Below are 25133 nucleotides of genomic sequence, written 5' to 3' on the forward strand. Positions count from 1 at the left end.
AAGGGCCAAAACTTCCACGTCGGGCTTTAAAATAAAAATGGTAATGCCCCCTCTTGATGGGATAGCTCAGGCAGCTGATAAATATAACCATTCATCCCAAGGTCACAATTAACATCTAGCCCAATCTGGCATTTGATTAAACTTGTTAGGACCTGATGATTGTTTTACAGAGGCCACTGAACAAGTTAGTGGTCTCAGACCAGTTCCTAGGTTACTAGTGTTTACACTACAAAACCCACTAATTGGCAAGCTCTTTAACAGCCACAGATGACATGGCAGAGACCGAATGGGCAAAGAGACAAAACCTTCATTCTGACCAAATCCATATAAAAGCTTAGACATGCTAGTGAAGCAGAGATGGGAAGATTGCTTGTGCTGCACCTGCTCTGGGGATAAACACTCTCCAGAAAAAATTTGACCACTATAAGAAGAACTAAATTCACTTAAAAAAAAAAAAACCTACCCTACTGGTTTGGAATGTCCCCACCTTATCACAATGTTGGGTATCACCTATGAGAGTACCCCTAAGCATCTACCAGGTTTGCGATTTTGATCTTGGCTCATCTGTTAGCTCAGGCTGCCATTTAAATATTCAAAGGGGCCCCTTGCAATCAGCTGACAGAGCAAAATTAATCCAAATCCAATTTTAAATGTGAATATACAATGAGCATTTTGCTCAGAAAGCCCTGCTATTAAGCATGTTGTATTAAGAAACTCTTCACATTCCAAATGGTGAAAATACAAAATCTTTACGGTTACTGAGGAAACCCACAATTTATCATGTTTTATTGGCTGGAGAGGAAGAAGCAACTTGGCCAGATTCCTGGGGGAAAGATAGCCTGTCATATTTGCTGAGATTTATTTATGAAAAAGCACTCAGGATGATACTTTTTGTGCAACCTGCACTCCTTCTGCTTTGAGCACCATTAGAGGAAACTGAATTTCAAGGATTCATTTGAAATGGAAGATGTGAACAGCAGAAAGGGGATTTTCTCCACTGGGTTCATTGGCTGCTCCTCTTAGTTATTTAAAATTTCTTTATAATTATGACTGCATATTTTAACGTCATGCATCTGGTCCTCTCTCTCCCTCCATTTGTTTCCCTATTCCCGAGGTAATTACATTTTGACAAAAATTTATTGGGACATCTGTTTTTTGCTTCAGATCTCCAGGTCATTCTGCGACTGTAACAGCAGCAGAGCACAGCATGGCCATTCTTGCAGAGGAGGCGTCTGCAGAAGCAGAACAATTGATGGCCAGATCAGGGGGGATCTCAGCGTAGATCTGCCAGTTGATTTAAGGTGGAAAGCGGTAGGAGAAGAGATGAGTCTTCAGATAATGCCATTCTGCCATTGCTTCTGGCTCACCTCTAATAAACCCAGCCACCATAAAAATCAGTAATTCCAGCAAGCCAGCTCTCTGTGACTGTCAGGAAGTGCTGAATTAGTGCAGCAAGAAACAAGTAAGCCTGGCAGAGGCAGGAGGAATTTTTAATAGCCCAGTGGGCAGAATCCAAATTAAAGCATTTTGCTGGTTGGCATACAAGATTAAAATAATTCACACAGGGGACAGGGCTGTGTATCTAAACATGCGGCTCATATGTCTGATACCACTGCCATCCGGGCTGGCCTAAATTTAGAGCTTCTGTTGCTAAAAGATAGACTAGATTATAGTGCCCCCATACAATGTCTAAGACTGAAGAGTTTTTAGCATAGGCAAGAGAAACACTTTGGTTAAAAGGATACGATCAACACCTCAGCAAAATGAAAGCTTTCGGACTTTTATTTCTCTTCGAACATGTGATGTTTTCCCTATACCCAAGAGGAAAAGATTTATTTTCAGTAAAAATTACCTTTTAAATCAGGAAAGAAAAAAAAATAAAAAGGGTGCAGTATGTCTGCCTTAGTCACTTTCTGCATCTGAAGGCAAATATAAAACGGCATGGCAGTGCAGTGTACAGAAAACAGTAGGGCACAATGCCTTCCAGTAACATTGCTACCTGTACCACAAGAGGCAAGATGCCAGTGGAGCTTTGTCACAAGTTATGTTGGTAGATGGAAATATTAATACCATTGACATGTAAACAAAGGAAGCAATATAGATGGACCTTTGCATCTGTGTGATTCAAAAATGAAATTACTTAGACATCGCTAATGGACAGTTGCAATTTTAAAGTAGGGGACAGAAAAGAACTGTGTTCCCAGCATACTTGTGAATGCCCCTTCCTGGTTGATGCCTCAGGCACTCTTGTTTAAATCACCTCCAGGGCATCACTTCCTAATGCACCATTTCAATGTTAATTGTAAATCCATTCGCATCACAATGAGCAGCTATCCCTTAAGACTTCTTGCTTAGCAGATTTATTCCTCTCCCCAGTGTATTTTTAGTCACCTCTTTTTTAATGGTCTCCATATAGGACCAAGCTCAGATGGCCATCTCTGGTCTCCAATATGCATCCAAAACTGCCTGATTTTGAGAATTGAAATCCACTCAGAATAATGTTTACGGGAGTTAGTATTATTATTCTTACATCTCCATGAAAACACACACAAGAACACCCCCTGAAGGTCTTGAGGCAGCAGCTGTATGCAGGGCGCATGGAGAAGTAAGCATAGGGCCAATTGCCAAAGTGCTGCTCCATTCATTCACCTAAACACTGACCTTGAAAAATTGCCCTTTATGGGATGTGATGAGGTGTGAATTCAATTTCCATTTTCACTTAGTTTCTGTCATTTTCGAGCATGCATTGCCAGTTATGCCAACCCACATCAACTGGACCAGTGACGGGTATATAATATTCACAGCTGTCCTCTAGGGGTTAGCTCAAGAACCCCTGCAAACTCATTTCAGGTGTGGAGTTCATTTCAGTCTCAGATGAGATCACTGAGCTGAGATAGGCCCAGAATCAGTTGCATGACATCATCTATATAGCTTAAGAAAAGTGTGCTGTGATTGTTGAGAGATGTTTGTTTATTTATTTATTAAATAAGGCTATTTTAAGACCCCAGCTTGATTCACTTTCCCTATTAAATTTCCTGGATGCACAGACCTGATGACCCAAACCAGCGCTATTTAAACTCAATTTCAGTGCTCAGGAAAAAAAATAGCCCTTAATTTTCCTTGTGTGAGTGGAATCAAGTGCAGACTATTTAACTTCATCAAACCTCTGACAACAGGCATTGATAAAGAGGATGGAAAGTATGTAGAACAAAGGAAGAGCCAAAATCCTACAGTTTATATGTCTATTAAAGCCAGATGTTTTGCTGGCTGCTCAAATTTGATAACCGTTACAATGATAATGACCACTGTATAGCAGTAATTTTATCTCACGGACCCATTCTTTTTTCTGTTTTGGGTGGTGTCATTCACACAAGCAAAATGTATACAGTTTGTTACAATACAAATGCTTGTAAATGTTTAATGTATGCTTTTATTTATTGGCTCCTATAAGTTGCTGTAGCTTAATGCATCTGTTTATGCCATATTTGCTATGGCAACATTTATCTGATGCAAACAAAAGGCATTTGGATTCTTGCATTAATAACAGTTGAGTGAGGACTGTGATTCAACAAGGGCTATTAAAACAGTTTGAGTGAATGCAATGTTTTAGTTTAAACCAATTAATAGACCAGCAAGACCACCACCTGAAGTGGTTAAAATTGCTTTATTTGCACAGGTAACAATGTTCTGTAAATCTTTGAGATATTATTTGGAACGCAGTCAGTGAATGGAGAGAGCAGAAGGAAATACACTGCTGTTATTTTACATCTAACAATTGTGCAATTCATTAAAGGTGACCTGCACAATTATTTTTTAAAGGAATTACTCCTATAATTATGCACTCACTCAGTGTCCTAATAGCTATATTAAAAGAATATTCTGCTCCTATGTTCTTCTAAAGCTACCTTCTTTGATATTTTAATACTCTCTTATAGTCACCCACTGGCTCCATTTTTGTTGTGAGGCCTGATAATTCATTATTCTTTGACATCACAAGTCTGACTCAGAACTGCTGGAGAATGGGGCTGCCCCCTAGAGACACAGAGAAGTAGAGACTGGATTTTTAAAAAGTTATTCTAAGGTGCAATTTTGATTTTTTTTTAATTAATGTTTCAAATAAAACAAACAGAATTGCCCTAAATCCAAGACAGGGGCCATGTTTACAGAGGGAAAAATTGTTTTTAAATGATGCTAAAAGGCAATACACAAAAATAGCCACTTATTATTTTTCTTGCATGAAAGGATTAAAACCTCATGCTAGTAGAGCAGTTTATGACTACCGGCAACTAAATTAAACATGGTAGGCAAGATCCTGGAGGGACATACAGTGCAGGTCGGGGGGTATAAAGGTGACATACCGCTTACCTTTGAAGTTTCCAGATTCTGGGACTGCTGCGCATAGCCTTCAGGCTGCCCTAATGTACGCCAGCTGTTAATGACTCCAAGGGACCAAAAGCACAGCTGGGAAACAGCACAGTGTCCTGGCCCCATCGTCTGGATGTGCCCTCTATGCCAGCAGCTGGTAGTAGGACTATGTAGGATCCCATATGCCATTCTCCTTGCACTGGGATGATCTTTCTTGGGCTGGATAAGCCACATCTTTGATCAGATAGCACTAATGGTTCCAGACAAAGCCACTGCATGCACAGGCACGCGCGCGCGCGCACACACACACACACACACACACAAAATCTGGCCTAGTATATTTAGCCTTATTACTTTGTTTCATGTTTACTCCCATATTCTCCTAGCTCACATAGCCATAAAAGAGGTGTGTGTATCACAGTAAAATGGCTCAGGCCCTCTCAACTGTTACAAATATTGAGCCATTTCTCTAGGCATATGAAAGGGTTCACACTATTCTAACCCAGGGCTAATCTTTGAATGACTTGTGGCAACCACTGTCCTGAAGAACTAGACTTCCTTCCCTCATCCCTGTGAGCAAGGGATGCATCACATGGAGCCATGGCAACAGCCGCCTCTAGCAACTCCATGAGAGAAGAGCACAACTGACCTTGAATTCACAACATACCAGATACGGGAGCTACCCACATTCTATGTGATGATAATACGTTTGCATTCCTTCCCATTACAACATAGTCTTTCCATTTAGACCATAGGGAAAAAGCTCCAAGAAGTTGTTTCTTGTTCTTTTTATGAAAAATCAAGAGAGTACACAGTCACACACATTAAAATCTATCACTGAGCCTGGGGAGATCAAACAGCTCCTCTCTCTTTAGGTCACTGGTCATACAGTAGCATATCCACCACTGTCTTGTCAAGTTATAAAACCATAGCCAGTCAAAAGGACTGTATTTCTTCCTCCATGCTGCACTACTTGACAATGCAGGACATTATTTGCCCATTACTACTATACTTCCCTTGACGGGCCATTATCCCAGTGTTGTTATTGTGGGAAGGTTTTTGCAGAGAGAATTGTCTTGTATTTTTTTCTGAAAGTTCATACTACATATTGAATGGAAGTCCATAGCAAAGGGCCAGCTATCCAGTCCTGTTTCCAGCCTCTGGTAGCTTCATCCTACTCTCTTTCAGGTTCAGAGTTGCTGACGAACATAGCTGTCCTGAAGAAGAGCTCTGTCTAAGCTCAAAAATGTGTCTCTTTGACCAGAAGTTTGACCAATAAAATATATTATCTCACCCATCTCTAATAGCTCTCTTAATGAGTGAAGGAAAGCAGTCCTGAGATGGTGAGAGCCCAGTCAATTGAATATTTCCCAGTCTTGATTTGAAGATATCAAAAGACAAAGAATCCACCACTTCCCTTGATAGTTTGTTCCAGTGGTTAATCACCGTCACTGTTAAAATTTGTGCCTAATTTCTTTTTCAAATGTGTCTAGATTCAGCTTCCAGCCACTGGTTCTTGATATGATTTTCTCTGCTCGATTCAAGAGCCCTTTAATACCAAGCATTTTCTCCCAGTAAAGCTGCTATAATCAAGTCATCTCTCAATCTTCTTTTCTGACAAACTAAACAGACTGAGCTCCTTAAAAGTCTCTCACCGTAAGACATTTTCTCCCATCCTTAAATCATTTTTGTGGCTCTTTTCTGCAACCTCACCAATTATTTTTTTTAAACATTCTTTATAAAATGTGAAGACCAGAACTGTATGCAATATGTCACTATTATGCTCACCAGTGCTATATAGAGGAAAATTTATCTCCCTATATCTACACATTATTTCTCTTTTTTATACATCCAAAGATCACAATTACCTCCTTTTGACACAGCATCAAACTGGGAGCTCATGTTCAGTTGCTTGTCCACTATGACCCCTACATACTTTTTAGAGTCACTGCTTTCCAGGATACAGTCCCCCATTCTTTAGGTATGACTTGCATGTCTTCTTCCTAGATGCATCATTTTGCATCTGGCTGTATTAAAACACATTTTGTTTCAATGGGCCCAGTTTACCAACCAATCCAGATTGCGCTATATGACTGCTTTGTCCTCATCATTTTTAGCACTCTTGTCAATCATTGTGTCATCCACAAATTTTATTAGTGGTCAGTTTTATATTTACTTCCAAATCATTGAGCAAATGTTGAATAGCATCGAGCTTAGTACCAATCCCTCCAGAACCCCATTAGAAACACCCCATTCAATGATGATTTCCAACTAACATTTTTTTTGAGATTTGTCAGTTAGCCAACTCTTAATCCATCTAAGATGTGCTTTATTGATATTGCATAGTGCTAATTTTTTAATCTGAATGCCATGCACTACCAAGTCAAATGCCACACAAAAGTCTATTTCATCTACACAATTACCTTTATCAGCCAAATTTGTAATCGCAAAGAATAAGACCTATTTTCCTTAAAACCATGCGAACTGAGATAATATTCCTATCATTTAACTGTGTCAAATTCTGTGTCTGCTTTTCCCATTGTTTTGTCTTGAGTTGATGTCAGGATAATTGGCCTATAGTCACCCAAGACTTTATGCTTTTTTAATATTACTACATTAGCTCTCTTCCAGTCTTCTGAAATTTCACTGCTATGCCAAAATTTATTCAAAATTAAAATCAGGTGGCCAGAGATCTCAGCTAAATCTTTTTGAGCTCTTGGTTGCAAGTTATCCAGGTCTACTGGTTGCAGAAGGAAGGCCTGGGGGACAAAGAGGAGGCTGGAGAGCAAGCCTTCCCCACACTCACCATTCAGTGGTGTCTCCTTTGGCTCCTGTGTCCCTCGGGACTGGGCTTAGCACCCTGCTCCAGACATTATGACTTGGTGTGCAGGGCATAGGTGCTGGAACTACAGGTGCAGGGGGTACTACTGCACCCCCTGGCTTGAAGTGGTTTCCATTATATACAGGGTTTACAGTTTGGCTCTCAGCAGCCCCGCTATGAAAATTGTATCAGCACCCTTGGCGTGAGGTCACAGCACTGCTCAGGTTTGGCCTACTTCCCTTCTCCCCATGACGACACAGGATCGTGTAGGCCAAACCAGAGCAGCACTATGGCAGTGTGTCAGGTAGCAATGGCCAGTGTGGGGAACCGGACCCAGCCTTGCAGGACAGGAGTTGCAAGACCCACCGCTGTAGGGTGAGTCTCACACACAGAAAAAAAATGTGGATAAATGGAGGGAAAAAGGTCACACTATCCATGACTTTTTCCTTCACTATGACAAACCTATAGTCCTAATCATTATTAATAATTTTACCATCTCCTTCTAGTAATGGGCCTATACCATTGCTAGAATTTCTTTTGTTCCTAATATGCTTAAGACTCCTTCTTATTGACTTTAGCCCTACCAGCTAGAGCTATTTCCCTGATGTTTTTAGTATCCCTTCTCAATTTTCTGTACTTTATAACTTCTAATTCATATTGAACGAAATCTATTTCCCACTTTTTCATTTGTTAAATGTTGCTTTTTTATTTTCAATAGCTGCCTTCACTTCACCACTAAAACAGGATGGTCTTTTAGCCAAAGTTGTCCTCTTTCTTGAATGTGGAATTGTGGCTTTTTGGCCATCCAATAAACAAACATTTTTAGGATCTGAGAGGAGTCTGTAAACAAACTTATTGCTTTTTATGATGTAAACTTCAATTTCACTGTAAGTTCAGAAGGAGGAAACTATGTCAGGTTCTCTTAATCTCCTCTTGACGGGGATGAAACTCCTGTGAAGCTTTGTGAAAATGTCCAAATCAGGAAAAATTATCTCCCCTGCACATTTGTGTTCCACAAGATAAAACTTCCTAGGGCAATGCAGTATTCGTTCAGTGATGTAGAACTGGAAACCGTAACCAAATATCTTCTAATGTTTTGTGCTGGATGAATTAGTTGGTCTCAAGTAAATGAGGTAAACCTGATCAGATAAATCATATTATATTAGATATTTATCTTAAGTGGTTTAGGTAACAAAATTCACAACACATAAGGGGACTTAAGTTGTCATGGAGGCTTACACAGGATCAGTTTTGGTCTTCAAACAGTTGACTACCAAGACAGAGTAGAGGAAGGGACACCCATTGGTGCAAACTCAGGATTACATAAATTGCAAGAGAAGCAATAATACTAGACTTGAGTGCAGAACCCTCCAATTCTGTGGACGCTTGTGATTTTCCAGATACCCCACTCACCTGCATAACACAAATCCTTTTAAAATTAACAACACAGCTGCTGAATGGCTTTCATTTGTTCAGCTGACTAGGGCTGCTTTCCTGTTTCTGTCAGACAGTGCCTGTGTTTTCTATTATTCATTCACACAGACACTTGGTCTAGCTAGGCATCTGTGAATCTAATTTGCGTTACTTATGGTTCTTATCAGGCTCTCCAGCTCCTCTTACTAACCTGCTGAAAATGCTGGTTTATAGTATAACTTAGAGACTGCCTTGCTCCCAGCTTTGCTTTTGAAATCAGCTGGGAGTCTTCTGCTACAACAGACTTAGAGAGCTGGTCTAATTCTGTTCTCAGTTATATTGGTGTAATTCAGGATATGTAGGCATACAACCATGTAACTAAGATCAGGAACAATATATCATGAAATGTCCGTACATTTAACATGTGAATGTGCTGTTTTACAGGGAGGGGCCACTTTCATTTTCAATCAGATGAGCCAGTACAAATTCAATTTTTTAGAACTATTCTCCTGAAATTACACACATCCACATAGCAAAACCCACCTTTAAATGTATAACTGAGCATAATGCATGTAAACAAACATATTCTGTGGGGACAGTTTAATCAGCCATATTAGAGTCTAAAGACTTAGCCCGGCTCTCTGCTACATGCCATTCCCTGCTGTACATCTTGTAAAATGAGATTTTGCCGCGATCCAAGTTTGGTAGCCTGTAGATAGTATTATGATTCTTGGGAAAAGACCTATCCCCAATAAATGTTGTATGGCCTGACTAAGTAGGAGAATTCCCATTACAGTAGAACAGTTGGGCTATAAACATAGACCACACTGGATAAATAGGTCTTCATTTTATTGTGGTCTTCCAGATGTTACAATGTTGCTTTATGTTCAAAAAGTCACAATTAATCAGTTCTCTCTGTATGAGATTTCTGGGTTCTCTTTCAAAAATAGATTTTTTAGGTTCTTTAGAATTCCCTTACCTATTAATAGGAGTAATAATAATAATAATAATAATATAGTAGCAGCTCACGGCCCTATCTGAGGATTGGGATCCCATTGTGCTAGGCACTGTACATGGACATAACAAAAAGAAGGTTCCTGCTCCAAGAAGCTTACAATCTAGTTATTGGTAAGAAACAACAGGGGAACACAGCAAACAGATGATGGGGAGTACAGGGTCACAATGAGATGACTTTCCCGTGACTTCTCCCTCTTATGGACTCTGCAACATTCAGAACTACTGTCACTGCCTGGCAGAGCAATCTGTACTGCCCACTACCCAATCCAGGAGATGGTTCTCCCTCTTATTATCCAGTACTTGAGACTGGATGACTGCATGCAAAAGGCAAGCACTGAGCCATGCAATAAACTTTATCAGTCCCAATAAACTGAAAACTACATAAATAAGCAATGCAACAGCACAGAACATTCTGGTACCAGCCTCCCAGGAACTTATAATCAAAGAATCCAGCAAAAGTTAGGAGACAGTCTGAAAGTGGAGTAAACCAGGCAAGAGGAGGGGGAATAACTGTACACTGAAACCCTTGCAGTTCTACCAATCTAACTGGCCCTGCATGTGAACTGGAAGCATTTCAGAAAATCCCACCATGGAGATTCTGGACTTTAATCTCTTACCTAGCAGCCTAATTTTGGCCTCCAGGACCTCTCTCCTACCTTTCCCTCTGTTATTAGTACCTACATGTACCACGACCTGTTTTTATATAGTCATCATAAAGATTAGACCCATACTTTAGAATGTTCTACTGTATAATAAACTATACTCCAATATCACAGTGATGGCAGGTAGGAAAATGTGATAGCCATTATGTTCTGGATGTTACCTTAGCATTACAGAAGACACAATTGCACTAACTTTTTTCCCAGCTTAAGAAGTATTTTAAAAGTTACATTAAATGACTGTCCATTGATAACTCTAGGCTGGTGGAATGGCTCAGGAGAAAGAAACAGCTGGTGTCAGCAAGGTTTGTTCATTAAGGTTTAGTGTAAAACAGGAAAGAAAATAAGTAATAAGATAAGTTAACAATCAGAAAATATCAGAAAAACCTCAGGATTCAGTCTCATCCGATGACCTCTGGGGGTGGAGCTCTACGTTTCCAAAGTGTTCTTTTAAAGGAAGATAGAACTTTTTATACTGGCTCAGACCAATGGTCCATTCAATAAACTGCCTCTTGGCATGGCCAGAACCATTTGCTCCAGATGGAGGTCCAAGAATGAACAATTATAGAATAACACATCTATAGGGGAAGTTTTCCCTAACCCAAGACAGCTAATGGTTGGCTCATACTCCAATACATTTTTATCATATCAAATGTAACTTTGGATATTCTTATGCTTCATATCAATGTATAACCCTCTTTTTAAATTCTGCTACTCTCTTGGCCTTAATAACCACTGGTAGCAGCAAGTTCCACTTGTTAGTTATGTGCGTGTAAAGCAAAAAGTATATTCTTTTATAAGTGTTGCTTTTTGTTTAATTGGGTAGTCTTTCCCAGTGCAAGGGGAAAGGAAATTGAGAAAAAGTTTAAACCTTTTTTCACCAGGGGCCAGGCAAGTGCCCCTGCGTCCTGTCACAGTAACCTGTCTTAAATAAATCATCTGAAATTACACTCATCAGGCCGAATGACACTCCTCCAGATTCCATTCCAGAAATGCAGCTTCAGCAATAAAATACAATCCAAGGTTGTACATTTGCTAATCATGGAGCCTATAACCTCTGCTCCTAAGACAGGAGTCATTTATGTTTGCTTTGGAGGATGGAGATGAATGTTTGTGCTTTCAAATGCTAAGGGAATGACATCACTGGAAACCATATCCTTATTTTTATTCCAAGTGCAGGCTGGGACTTCTCCTTAATCAAAGACAGGTTTCAGGAAGTTAGATGTTAATAAGGACTCTACATATTTTAGTAACAGTGAAGCAGGATTGCACTGGGAGCCAGCTCAAATGGGTGAACTGTTTAATTCCCTGTCGGGGTTCCTGTCTTTCCAGGCAGCTGGGATTATGGAGGAAAAGTGTTCAGTTCCTAGGGTGCATTGCTGTAGCTAGCTGATGCCAGCCCATCTCCTAGCAGATTAGAGCTCTAGAGAAAATTCCAACCCTGCTCACAGTAGCTGAAAAATTTGAGGCACAGTACTACTCCTAATAAAATCAAGTGACTTCCAGGGAAAGGAAGTTGATCTCCAAATTGGCATTATGAAAAAATATGTCTTTCATAAAGGTCTGAGGTTCTACTGCTCCCAAGACCTTGAAGTGCGTTTATAACCTTAGTTCATGGTTTGTATTACAGTAGCATCTAGAGATCACAACAAAGATCCCATAATTCGGGCATTTTGAGAGAAAGTCCCATCCCAAAGAATACACCATCTAAATAGACAAGACATATAAGGAAGTATTATCCCTATTTTATATATGGGGAACTGAGGCACAAAAAAAGAAAAGGGCAGATTTTTTAAATGCTCTGCACCCAGCAGCTCCCATGATGACATTTATGGCAGTTTTTGGGAGGTGCTGAGAGCTCTTTGGAAAACGAGAGCCCAGCTGTGGATGCTGAGTCTTTCTGAAAATTCTGGCCTATGTGTTTTGCCCAAAGTCACACAGGAAGTCTTTGACTGAGCTGGGAATTGACACCAGATATTCAGAGTCCCACGCCAACACTACAAGATCATCCTGATATTTTCTGTGCAATCATTACTCTGTTGTGAAAGAAAGGCCAAGGTACAGGTAAAAACACATGATAGCGGGAGGCAGTTAACTGAAGCCATGACTGATAGGACCAGTTGCACCAAAACCAAAAGAAGTTTTCTGTTTTGTCAAAACAGAGAGAGGGTTTTTCAAGTAAAGAAAAGGAATAAAGTGGGTCAGGAATTTTCTGTCAACATGTTTTGTCAACAGAAAACGTGATTCTGCAGGTTCTCCCCAAATGAGCTGCCACTATGCATCGTGGGAGTTCAGTGACTGCAGCGCGTGAAGGGAGATGTGGTCTGGTGAGGAGCCAGCCCACAGAGGAAAATGGGGGAATGAGGCATCTGAATTACAACTCTCATGATGGACCACAACAGTTCAGGCAGACACAATTTGATATCGGATGGGCCTGAAACAGAATGTTTCAATTTGGTTTGATAAACCAAACTGAATGTTTTGATATTTCTGAATCGGAAATTTCTGGAACTTTTCATTCAGTTAAATGTTTTGATATTTTGATTCTTTCTCCTAATTGGGGTGAAAAATGTCAAAACATCAGAATTTAATGTAGGATAGAAATTCCAGTTTTTGATCAGCTGTAATACAGAGTTATTCATGTTGCTCCATTTCTTGATTTTCCAAGCAGACAGTGAAAATTGTATTGGATTTGAGCGGGGTTTCTGTTTCCGAATATACATTAATTACTGGAGACTAAGTTGAACCTATTACATTTTGAATTTAAACAACAACTTCCAGCAGCTGAACTTGGTGTTCTGTATTTCAGTGAATGCTAGCATTCACGTTAGTATTCAGTGAACATTTATGTTTGTGATTATGGGACGGCCCATGCTGCTCGTAGTTAAGGTTGCAGCAGGGTTGCTATTTAAAGCCATTTTCTTAAACCTCTCTATAATGCACATATGTAGTTAAAATGCTTGAAAGCTGGCATGCCAGGTCAGGAGCCAGGGTAGATTTTTATGATGCAAATTTGGAGTCATTTAGCCAAGGGGTTCCTGAGATACAGTTCCCCCCCACATACACAACCTGTTTTTAATATTTCCATTTTCTTATGCCATTTTTTTTTTTTTTGATTCAGTGGTAAGTATGGGGGGCAGAGAGGAGGGCATGATGGACATAGAACTGATATCACTGAGCTGCCCCCATTATGCTGTACATCCAGTATAAAAAACAACAATATAAAAAACACCAATAAGTTATTTGATCTTGATTTTGGTTCTACAGAATGAGCCTCAGCAGAGACCATGAGCTACCCCCCTTGTTTGCAGCCATGATGTACAAACTCTGAGGCTAAGCTGGTAACTTCGTATCTCACAAAGCTGCTGCTTCTGGCTCCCCTCCTCAACCTGCTTTTTCCTAATCTGAGACCAGCTCTAAGCTCTGCCCTCTTCATGCTCCCTGCTCTACATGGGAGGCAATGCTGAGAGCTGCGGGGCTCTCAAGCATGCAGCTCCAGTTGCCTGAGGAGCTGGGCTGGCACCTGCACTCCTAAAACAACTTCAAGATCTGAAAAGTGACTGGGGGAGAGAGAGCTGTGTCCCTGAAGTTGCCTCAGGTACTAGGTACTCAGGTAGCTGGTGCTTCTGCAAGAATCCCTACCACATGTCCCACCCCACACCAAATCTCCAGAAATACCTTCCCAACCAGGATCCCCACCCCCATTACTACTCTGTAAACCTTCAGCTGGCTTGTCTGTAATCCACAGCTGGGCTCTTGTTTTCCAAAGAGCTCTCAGCACATCCCAAAAACTGCCATAAATGTCATCATGGGAGCTGCTGGGTGCAGAGCACTTAAAAAATCTGCTCTCTCCCCACAGATACTCCCTTCAGACTTGCCACCTAACATATGCTGCCCCTTCACTTCCAGAATGACTCTGAGGTACACAGCAGTCATCAGGTAAAGGAGATATTCATCAGGAGGATGGTAACTACCAGTCCTATTCCAGCTGCTGCCCCGCATAAAAACTTAGTTCTCCTTCTCCTTGCTACCCCACCTGAGAAGTAGGGAAACCCAGAGGCCCTTCCACCCTCAGTAGCCTCTCAGCCCCATCCCTCCCTACACCTCCCCAGCTCAAACAAAACACTCCCTTCCTCCCCCATTGTTTCTCTCAACATCCCTCAATTCCCCCCAGCCCTTCTCCCCCTTTCCATTGTCCTATTCCCCACATGAGGACTCACCTGTGAAGTCTTCTGAGATAGAGCCCACTGCCCATTCCCCCTCCCGTTCTATCAGCTTCTGAGGGCAACTGGTGGCCTGGCTTCCGTCTTTTTCCTGGGGAGGACACTGCCGGGGGGCCACTGCCCCTCTAATCCAAGAGGCAGAAACATGTTCTGGGTCAGGGCTACAGCCTTCACACCCAGAGACACCCATGCCTGACCAACACTGACCCAGGACCCTGTGGTCCTCCCTTCTACAGACTGGTCCCACCAAAGAAGCCCCACCCCTATAAGAGGGGTTCCTTAGGATGGAAAATTCTGCCTTATAAATGGATTCTCACAGAGGCTCTACCCTTTAGGGAAAGTGTTTGTTTGTGTGTATTCAGCAATGGAGGGGAAAGGAGCTCCAAGTAGTGTGGGGAAGTTGAGTGGACTGAACCAATGCAGGAGGGAATATCTACGGAACAAAGTACCCATGGGAAGTGAAGAACATAGCTGGGGGGGAGGTATGTGTGGAATGATGTAGAGTGCAATAGCTCCATTACCCATATTTCCCCCTCCCCAAGTTAGGGCTCTGCTCTGTCAGAGCTGCTGAGCTCAGACATGCCTTTGACAAGGATCCTTTATTTGTCCAAGACATTGTCAGTTAGTTACATTTACATAAACCAAGTTCTTGGATTGTTGCTTCAGTGAAAAAACAGACTTCATATATATATTGTTAGTCCCACAATGCCCCGTTTTGACCGCTCTGGACAGTCGCAGTGTACTGCTCTGTGGTCACACTACCAGGAAATGTTTCCTCCTCTCAAGCCCTGGGAAGATTTTAATTTTCATTTCCTGTGCTGCCAGCGTGGAGAGAGCTTTGTCACTGAACTCTGCATGGCTACTGCAAAGCCCAAATGTGCTCCAGCATGGAGTCAACCAGAGGTCTTAGATCTCACCGGCCTGTGGGGAGAGGAGTCCATTCTGGCTCATCTCAGCCAGCAAAAGGAATCTGGAGAGGGCATGCTGGAGAAGGGACTCCGTGGACAAGGAGGTTGAGGAGGCTGAGGAGAGCAGGGTGTCCATTCTCCCTGAAAGTCAGGACATATTCCTGACCCTAGAGCAGTCCAGCAGCACACAGGACAGCAATAATGATCCTGTGGAAGGCACATCTGGTGAGGTTTTTTTTTCTTCTTCTTCTTCTTCTTAGCAGTTCTGTCCTTTTACATGGGGGGCAGTCAGGAAGGGGATTTCAGCCATTTTGGTGACTGAACTGGGGTGTTTTTCAGGGAACAGTTTATGTGATGAGAAATGCTACATTTATCACCAGGTGATATCACACACAAACTTTCACGTTTGTAATCTCTTATCATTTGCCAAAGTCTTCAGGGGAGGGCTGCCTTGTTCCTCCCTCCATGGTAGGATACTTTGCTGCAGTCAAGGGAGCCTGCATCATGGCAGAACACTGCTGGTACCCCACTGCCTGCAGCAACTCTGTGTTTTAAGCAGAGCCCCCCCTTGCTCTCTGCAGTTCGTCTGTGTGCTGATTTCAAACACAAGCAGGGATTCCACCCTCCCCCTGACTGCCTCGGTAAGGGCACAGCGAGCAAACCCTTTTGGGACATCAGGAATCAAATGAGGCTCTGCGTTTGCCCTGCGCACTGCATAGGGATTACTGGCTACATTATTGGCTAAATTGTTACATCTTTTGCTACATTCTTGCAGACATGGTAGTTTTTTGCTACATTGATGCAGACGGGAGCATTGTGCTATATTGTAGCACTTGCATCATTTTCATCACTATGCTAACAGCGGCAACCTTGTTATTTTTTGGTTCCATTCTGTAGACACTTCTGCCTGGGCCACACCATCAAGAAATGCTACAGAAAGACTATCTCAGATTACAAAGAGGAAAAAAAATAAAGAGATGACATGTTCATCGAGCTCATGAACACCTCAGCGGCCGCAGAGGCAGAACAAAGAGCGTGGTGGCTCACCTTGTCCCAGAATTTGGAAATGGACAGGGAGACTCGCAGAGAAATGCTGGAGCATGATCGCAGTACCACACAGGAGATGCTGCGAATCACGCGGGCCCAGGCAGACATGCTGCGGAGGCTTGTGGAGTTTCAGGAGGAGCGGAAGGAGGAAAAAATCCTGCTGCAGCCCCTCCATAATGCTCCTCAACCGAGGGCTTTGATGCCCACCCCCTCCCTCGCCCCCTAGCTACCATCCTACCCCTCGAGATAGTGAATAAACACCCCTTCCCTTCCCCCATGACTTGAATGTTCATAAATAAACTTTTGCATCATTTCAACATGTTTCTTTATTAAATCATATCTTGTTCTGGAGGGATTGGCGGGTACAGATATCGATGGGGGGGAGGGTTTCACCAAAGGCAAACAACATACAAGAACAGAAATCAGTCCTGCATCTCATTGCAGAACCTGGTTTTCAAAGTTTCCCTAATGCAAAGCGCTACGCGGTTAGCTCTCAGCATAGTGCTGGCATCTGGCTGCTCATAATTGGCAGCCAGTCTTTCTGCCTCCACAGCCCAACCCTGGGGGAACCTCTCACCCTTCACTTCACACACATTATGAAGGACACAGCAAGCAGATATCACAGAAGGGAGGTTCTTCTCAGTCATGTCCAGCCTAGTGAGGAGACTCCTCCATCTACCCTTTAAACGCCCAAAGGCACATTCTACAACCATTCTGCAACTGCTTAACCTCTTATTGTAACACTCCTTGTCATTGTCAAGGTGAACGGTGTACGGCTTCATTAGCCAAGGGAGCAAGGGGTAAGCAGGATCCCCCAGGATCACTATGGGCATTTCCACACCCAGAAGTTGAATTTTTTGGTCTGGGGAAAAAGTGCCCACCTGCATATTAGAGAACAGCCCTGAATTACAAAATATGCGCATGACATGCACCTTCCCAGACCACCCCACATCAATGTCAGTGAAATGACCCCTGTGATCCACAAGCCCCTGCAGGACCATGGAAAAGTACCCCTTGCGGTTTATGTACTCGGTCACTAGGTGTGCAGGTGCTAAGATAGGGATGAGCATCTCATCAATGCCCCCCCCCCCCCCCCCCGCAGTTTGGGAATCGCATCATGGCAAACCCCTCCACTAGGTCCTGCACATTTCCCAAAGTCACTAGCCTTCGTAGCAGAGGTCTATTGATGGCTCTGCATACTTGAATCACGGACTGCAGATGATTCATTACAGCCTGCAGCAATTGGGAATTGTTCTGCTCGATGGCTTGTAGCAGGGCACCCTCGGTGGCATTGCTGTAAAAAAATGGCTTGAAAATACTTTTCCTGTTTGTTTGTTTGGGGGGGGGGGGGGGACAAAGGAGGGGGAAGCAGCATTGCATCATGGGATGATGACACTCGTCCCAACAGCCACCGTGTCTAGTTGTACTGTGGGATAGCTACCCACATTGCACTGCTTTCAAATTCGAATTAAGGCTGGCCAGTGTGAATGCAAAAGACCAGCGCAAACAGCATAGTGTGTACAGTCTGCTGCGATTTCTATAAATCGGCTGCTGAAAGTCAAAGTGAGCTCATTTGAATTAGCGCTGCAGTGTAGACATAGCCAAAGATAGTGATACCTGCCTCAGCCTGCAGACAGTCTGAATCAGTAGCTCTCCAGGTATGAACTGTCCCCTACATCTCAGTGGAGATGTTAATTCCAAGACCCATTGCTTTGGGGATCCCAGCAACTCCACCCCAGCATAGGACTCTGTGTGTGGCAGGGGAAGAGCACAATGAACCCAAGACAGTTAGAGCTGGGAGTCCCTGCTGCTGCCATGCCGAGAAGAGATTCCAGCTTCCTCTCTGCCATCACCGCTCCAAAGGCGGCATTGATTTCTTTACATTGACTGAGGGGGAAAAAACCCTACTTACTCACTCTAGACTATCATTCCTACTTTACTAAAAGACACTACCGCTAATCTGGAGATTTGATCTGCACAATCTATTTTTGTTGGACATGGTGCAGCTGGCATACAAATGTCTGACAATAAGCCTCAGTTTAGTGGGCATGAGTTAAAGCAGCTAGAAGTGAAGTCTGGGTTTAGACATGTAACTGCTAGTCCCCATTATCCACAATCCAAAGGTAGCTACTGGAAAAGATTGTGGAGTCAGACTCTGTTCCATATTTAGCACTGTTGAACTAGAGAATGGCATCACTGAAACATGATTTGTCACCTGCATATATTTTAACAGAAAATGGAGCTCTAGAATGCCTAAAATGAGAAAATATCAAAGGAACTGTAGACTTGCAGGTGTCTAAATAGACAAAGAAAGCTACAGAGAAAAAAAAGCAATCTGATTTGGGGTGCTGGGAGCTGCCACCACTTCATGAACATGACTCAGTGTGCATCTGTGTTGGAAATCAATGGTCACAAAAAACACTGGTGTCATTGGAGGATACCCTATGATCTTATCAGATTGTCACCCTAAAGCACAGATACTAAGGCAACACCTTCTTCATCTTCCAGAAGGGAAGGAGATAAGGGGCACTGAGTTTGCCTGAAAAGATCTTTAGAAGATAATCATCATAACAGGTTAAAACAAACAATTCTCACAACATAACACCACCAGAACAAATAGACTTACCTCCTTCTGACAACAGTAGTGCTGATATTTCAAGGGAGTCCCTCAAGTACAAGTGACAGTGCAGAGATTAATTTAACATCATAAGTTTGGTGTAGCAAAGTGGCTGACTGCTGGAAGGCTGGGGCTAGCTAACCCTGATAACAGAATAAGCCACACCTGGGAGAGATTAGAATGATTTTGCCATATAAAGAGCAGCCGGAGTTTGCAATGATGGTAACGAGAGAGAATATTGAGGTGGTAGGAGAATCAACAAAATGTTATGAGAGAGTTTAGACTGGGGGAATGCATGGGGTTTCAAGTTCTCCACTCCTAAAACCAAAGGACTGATCTTTACAAAAATGAAAGCTGCAAAAGAATGTAAACTGTATCTTTATGATCTTTATGTATCTATATATGAAGAACAAATAGATGTTTAAATTCCTAGGGGTGAAATGTGATACTAAATTAATTTGAAAGATCAGATAGACTATATTAAAGATATGCAATGGAAGGATCAACCTGCTTAGAAGTATTGTTGAGACTAATTGGGCGACACATAAGTAAACACTATTGATGATATACAGAGCCTTAATCAGACCAGTTATTGATTACAGCTGACAAGGTTTTGGGAAAACATCAAAATCAGAACTTAAAAAATTAGATCTGATACAAGCACAGGAACAAGTTGTGTGCCATGCATTTATTACAACACCTATATGCGCTACAGATAGCTGCCAGTTACGCTACAAATTAAACTACTGAACCTAATATTCAGAGCCAAAATGAATTGGAATTGCCATGATGAAAGTACCGAACAAATATATGAAGATTGTTGGGGACTCTCGTTGTTATAACACACAATGTTAGAACTCCACATGCTGTTTGAGTTAAAATGTGGGTGCAGGAGTTGAAAGACAAGGAAAAGCTAAATTAAATCAAAACTTTTAGTTATAGGAAAATTAGTTATGGATGGAAAGTCACACGTCCAAACATGGATTTAGATTTATTTTATTAACTTAAGGGTGAAAAAGAGGTATTAAAATGAAGTGTACCAATATATAGATGAAAAGTGAATCATTTTTTCAAATATATACAGATGAGTCAAAAAAAGGAAAACAAACCCAGGAAGAGTAGGGATGGCATATTGTATATCAAAATTAGGAATTAATATATCCAAAAGAATATCCGATTTTGTAGCTGTCATAACAGCTGAAATAGTAGCAATGATGCCAGCCTTAAACTGGATCTGGGAGGTATGCCCAGCAGTGGTGATAATTTTTCCAGGCTCAATATCAGGCCTTATGGCAATAAAAAAGGTTATCTCAGTATGTAGAAGTGATTTAATCAATGAAATTGTATTTCTAATAATAATTAGTACAAAGGGGAATACTTGTAACATTAGTCTGGATCCTGGCGCATATTGGGATAAAAGGGAACAAAAAGGTGGACAAAGCAACTCGAAGTGCTGTAAGAAATGAAAGGACATGTAAATACCCTGGAGTAAAAAGGAATGCAAAAGCATAGTACAGAAAAATTTTTAAAAGGAAAGACAAAAAAAAGGTTTTTTTGAATTGTGCTCTAGAATTGAGGATAATGACATACGTCAGGATTCAGATAAGAAAAATGAAGTGATTTTGAAGTAAAAATGAAGTAATTGGTCATAGTGGTTTAAACAAAAAATCTTTGAGTAAACAAACACAAAGATTGACTTTGTGCATAACGTAAGGTAGAAGAAACAATTGTTCACCTTTTATAGGTATATAAGGACGTTGCTAAAGTAAGGGGAAAGATTTTTTAAGCATTTAACCCTCTTAAGGTAACAAAAGTTACATTGTGTTATTTAATAAAAATATTGGGGAGCTGGGATAGTGTTAGAAAAGAGTTGTTACATTACCTGAAAGACACAGTGAGGAACAAGAAAATATAAACCACTACAATTGGTGGCCACCATTGACTCCCAAGTCAAGTGTGCTTCATCATGAAATAGAAAAAAGAAATAAAGAGGGGAAGTTCAGGAAATTGTAGAGAAACTGTAGAGTGTGTGGGGTCCTGCAGGGAAGACCCTGAGACCAGGGAAACAGGAGGCTTCTGTGGGGAAACTCTGTTGGAGCCTAGAGGCTATCCTAAAAGGCGAGGCTCCAGCTAGGAAAAGCTGGGAGAATGGGCTATGAGAACAGACACAGACAAAAGCAGAGCTCTGGCTGTGGGAGAAGACATCAGAGTTCAGTATGGACTGTTGTGTGGTGATGGACTTTATCCTGGGACCCCAAAGAGTATCAAGAATTGTTTCTGTTATTAAACCAGCCCCAGACAGGTATGTGTGTGTGGGAGGAAGTATCTATGTCAAAGCCAGTGTGCTGTTCTTAAGGGGACTGCAAGAGGGAGCTAAAAGGGTCAGAGTGGCAGCAAAGCAACTGCTGGCCATGAGAAGAATGCTCAGAACAGCCATCCTGCTACAGATGGTTATAAGCTTTTGGAATTGTGTCTTTATATAAATGTTGACTGAGTGTTGTTATTAAATTTCGGCTGGGAAAGGCTGATGCAGTATTGGAAACTGTGTCTTTAAGTGGTTTAGGTTCTCAGCAAAGAAGTCTGGGGGAGGGGCCTGCAATCCATCTTCTGTTATGCAGAGGCAGTTGGAATTGCATCACTGAATAAAAAGGATCTCTTTCAAGCCCCTGGGGCCCTGAGTGATTCCTGACCACACAGGGGACTTGGAGAACAAGGCAGGGCTTTTGACAGCTAGTGAGAGAGAGAACCGGGCGATGACACACTGGGGCTGTTGATTTTCCCCTGGTTCATCAACAAGGAGCTCCACTTGCTGCAAAACAAGGCTTGTTCAATGTGAGACAGGGCTGCCAGGCTCTGCATCACCCTAGTTCTGGTAACCCCCATCTGCAAAGTTCCTATACCTTGTAGAGTTGGGGCTCTCCTCACAGGCTGCAAGGCAGGTGCTTTAACTGCCTCCACCTTCCTAGCCTTCACCTTGCCAGCTCCTTCAATCCCACCCCCTCCCCCTTTAAATAACAAAGGGAATTCACTTACAAAGAAAAACAGGGTCTTCTGAACCCCATATCCTTCCAGAGCACAGGACTTCACACCCCAAACTCAAATGTCAGAAACCTCAAAAATGCTCAGTTAGGGTATCCTACCCATCCCCCAAAAGTATGTCAATGTTATAAGGAAGGGGACAGGAAATAGAAGCCAGTTCTGGGCCAGTGACCTTCTCTCCACCTTAACTACACTTTGTAAGTGACTAGTAGTACTACATAATACAAGGCAGGCACACTGAAAGTACCTCTCTCTGGACTTGCACCAGATGTACCAGTCTCAGCTTCTGACTTCTGAAGAGAGCCTACTAGTCATGCTGGAATGTTCAAACGTGTGATGCTATGGTAACATGTCCAATGTCCAGAAGGCCCTAAGCAAAGCCTATTAAATACTGTCACTTATAAACTTAGTCGTATTTTAACTCAGAACCCTTGTTTTACCTTTCACTCAGGTAAAAGATTGATTGGTACATTGAACACTTCCATATACAGTCCCCATTAAGGTGTGAGGTTTGTTGACAAACTTACAAGTACCTGGTCATTACTCTAGATTTACAATGTAGATTCTTTTAAATTGTGCAGGGCCACATCTTTAAAGAAAGTTAGAGGATCATGCAAAAATTATATTGGAAACTGTATGTATACAGTTACGTGCTCAGTTACTATGGTTGTGTACATGGGAAAACAATCGGGGTGTGCACTCTGAATATACATATGCACAAACAAAGGTGTGCATCTTAATGCATATTTCTAAAGATCTTAGACAAAATTAATGCATGCGCATTATACTGATAATAAATTCATTGTCATATTCATCTTTAATGCTCCGCTACAGACCACAGAAACACAAAGAAATATGACTGAAGACTCTGAGTAGCCTCACAGAATGGCTGTAGTTTACCACTATTCTAGTACATTTACCCACTATTGTCCAGTGCTTTGAGATCCTAAGTTGAAAATGTATACATGCAAATACTATTACTGACTGTGCTACTGTACAAAATATGCATGCAGAAACCAAATGAGATATTACAAACATATACATAGAGGGCTGTGACATCTCAGTCCTTAAAAAAATTAATAGAATTAAAAGAGAAGACTTTTTAGCTGTAACCTGTGTGGAACTGAAAAGCAAATATAGCATCTAAGAATTTCACTAAATTCCAGTTTTCTGTTCTATGAAAGAAATCCACTGTAAACAACTGTGACATTGGTCAATGTAATTATACAGGAAAGATCACAAAGGAAGTATTTCACATCATTTAGGGATGAGATATTGCACATCTAGAATTGTGTCTGAAAAGTATTTTGAGGCTCAGACTTAGCCCTCACTTACCTTGGTATAACCTCATTGACTTACAGTGGAGTTGCAGGAATCTAACTAGGGCACAACCTGACTCCTAAAATCTGCAGTAATTATTTGATCGGTGACTTTTTGAAAATTAGACAGCTGCTTACTAATGATATGGGTCCAGTTCCATAGAATAGCAGTGATCAGCTTGTCAGCTATGGGGAGAACTAGTTCCTTTTATCCCTGTTCCAGTCCTGTTGTGTATTAGGCTTCCTTGCTTGCCTGCCCACAGCAACATGCATTGGTTTTGGCAGCCTGCAGTGCAACTAACCATAGTCAATGGAGATCATTGTTTTACTACTGAGCACCAAAGTAACAAGCAGAAACAGTTATGTTCTGCTTTGATCCCCTCCTTCTGCCCCGGGCACCCAGTGTAAAAATCCCACACATGTTAAGACCTGGAAACCCACATTCACCAAAATTAAGGTGGCTGGCCAGCAAATAAGGCCTGATCCAGCTCCCATTAAAGTCAGTTCAAAGACTCTCATTGACTTCAGAGGAATAGGATCAAGCTTGAATTGCTGTGTGGCTTTGGACAGGCTATACTTCTCGGCACCTCAGTTTCCCCATCTGTAAAGAGGGTTTGGTAATACAACATACATCACAAGCTCCTCTTATCTGAGAAGAAATTGGCAGTGGTGTCAGGCTCAAGAACTGTGAGCATGTGTGTCTGACTAACACAGCTGGGATCTGGATCCTTACTAGGGAAACTTCACCATACTTCACTCACATTCAGTTGAAGGCTTTTGGTTTGACACTTCATGGAGCTAGAGGCTATCCACAAAGGGTATTCCTACACTGCAGCTGGGAGCAAGCCTCCTTGCTTAGGTAGACAGACCTGTGTTAGCTAAAATAGATGCATGGATGTTGCAGGCAGAGACTCAGGCTAGTCATCTGAGTTCAGAACCAGTTGGTAGGGTGTGCATGAGTTAGCCCACGTCTCCGCCAGTGCCACAATGTCTACACAGCTATTTTTAGTGAGCTAGTGTGAGCTCTGCTACTGTAAGTCCTACCCAGGCTAGGAGGCTCTTTCACAGCTGAAGTGTAGTAGACTTACCCGAAGTTTAGATCAATATCCAAAATTTCAACTTTTGGTTTGGGTCCATGTAAAATTTGAGACTCAGTGTATTTTCATTTAGGCCCTTACATTATGATTTAGTAAGTTATCTATACGCTAACATTTTAATGCTGGTCATTTAATACGACTAGATCAGTGACTCTGGTTAATGCACAAAAAACTTTTTTCTTATAAATGTAAGCATAATGGGATGTCCAGGATATAATAATTAATACTAATACAAAACCTTCCATTTTTAGATCTCAACAGGCCTGAACCAAAGCCCACTGAAGTCAAGCTAACTCCAATGGGCTTTGGATAAGGTTCAAAGTGCTTTACAAAGATGAGCAATTCTGCAGAAATTGAGAATGCTACAGCATCTCAATTCTACAGAAAGATTAACAGAAACACACAGAAGTTTAATAACTTGCCAGGTTATCTAGCAATGTATCTCAGCCATACAGTGAGACAAAGATCTCTTGGCTTCCACCCTTGTGCTCTATCCCTAGACCACAGCTGAAGAAGATACTGTAGCTTGTGTAGTTCCTAGAGCTGGTCAGAGCATTATGACAACCAAATTTCAACAAAAAATGGAACTGGAAATTTTCATGATTTTT

At 41.8% G+C, this 25133-nt stretch overlaps 1 long non-coding RNA gene across 1 annotated transcript in view; it reads right to left on the reverse strand.

The window, feature by feature from the left end:
- Window positions 1-19201, reverse strand: part of LOC137156361 (uncharacterized) — a 36998-nt gene extending 17797 nt beyond the window's left edge. The window contains exons 1-2 of the long non-coding RNA XR_010920744.1: window positions 19080-19201; window positions 14496-14623 (exon numbers count right to left, since the gene is read on the reverse strand). This is a non-coding gene — a long non-coding RNA (uncharacterized lncRNA). The remainder of the gene's footprint in view (window positions 1-14495; window positions 14624-19079) is intronic.
- Window positions 19202-25133: the final 5932 nt, after the last annotated feature.

The sequence above is a fragment of the Emydura macquarii genome, unplaced genomic scaffold (genome assembly GCF_026122565.2).
Source record: "Emydura macquarii macquarii isolate MOO-44397 ecotype Brisbane River unplaced genomic scaffold, CSIRO-AGI_Emac_v2 contig_1451, whole genome shotgun sequence".
NCBI classification, from domain to species: domain Eukaryota; kingdom Metazoa; phylum Chordata; order Testudines; family Chelidae; genus Emydura; species Emydura macquarii.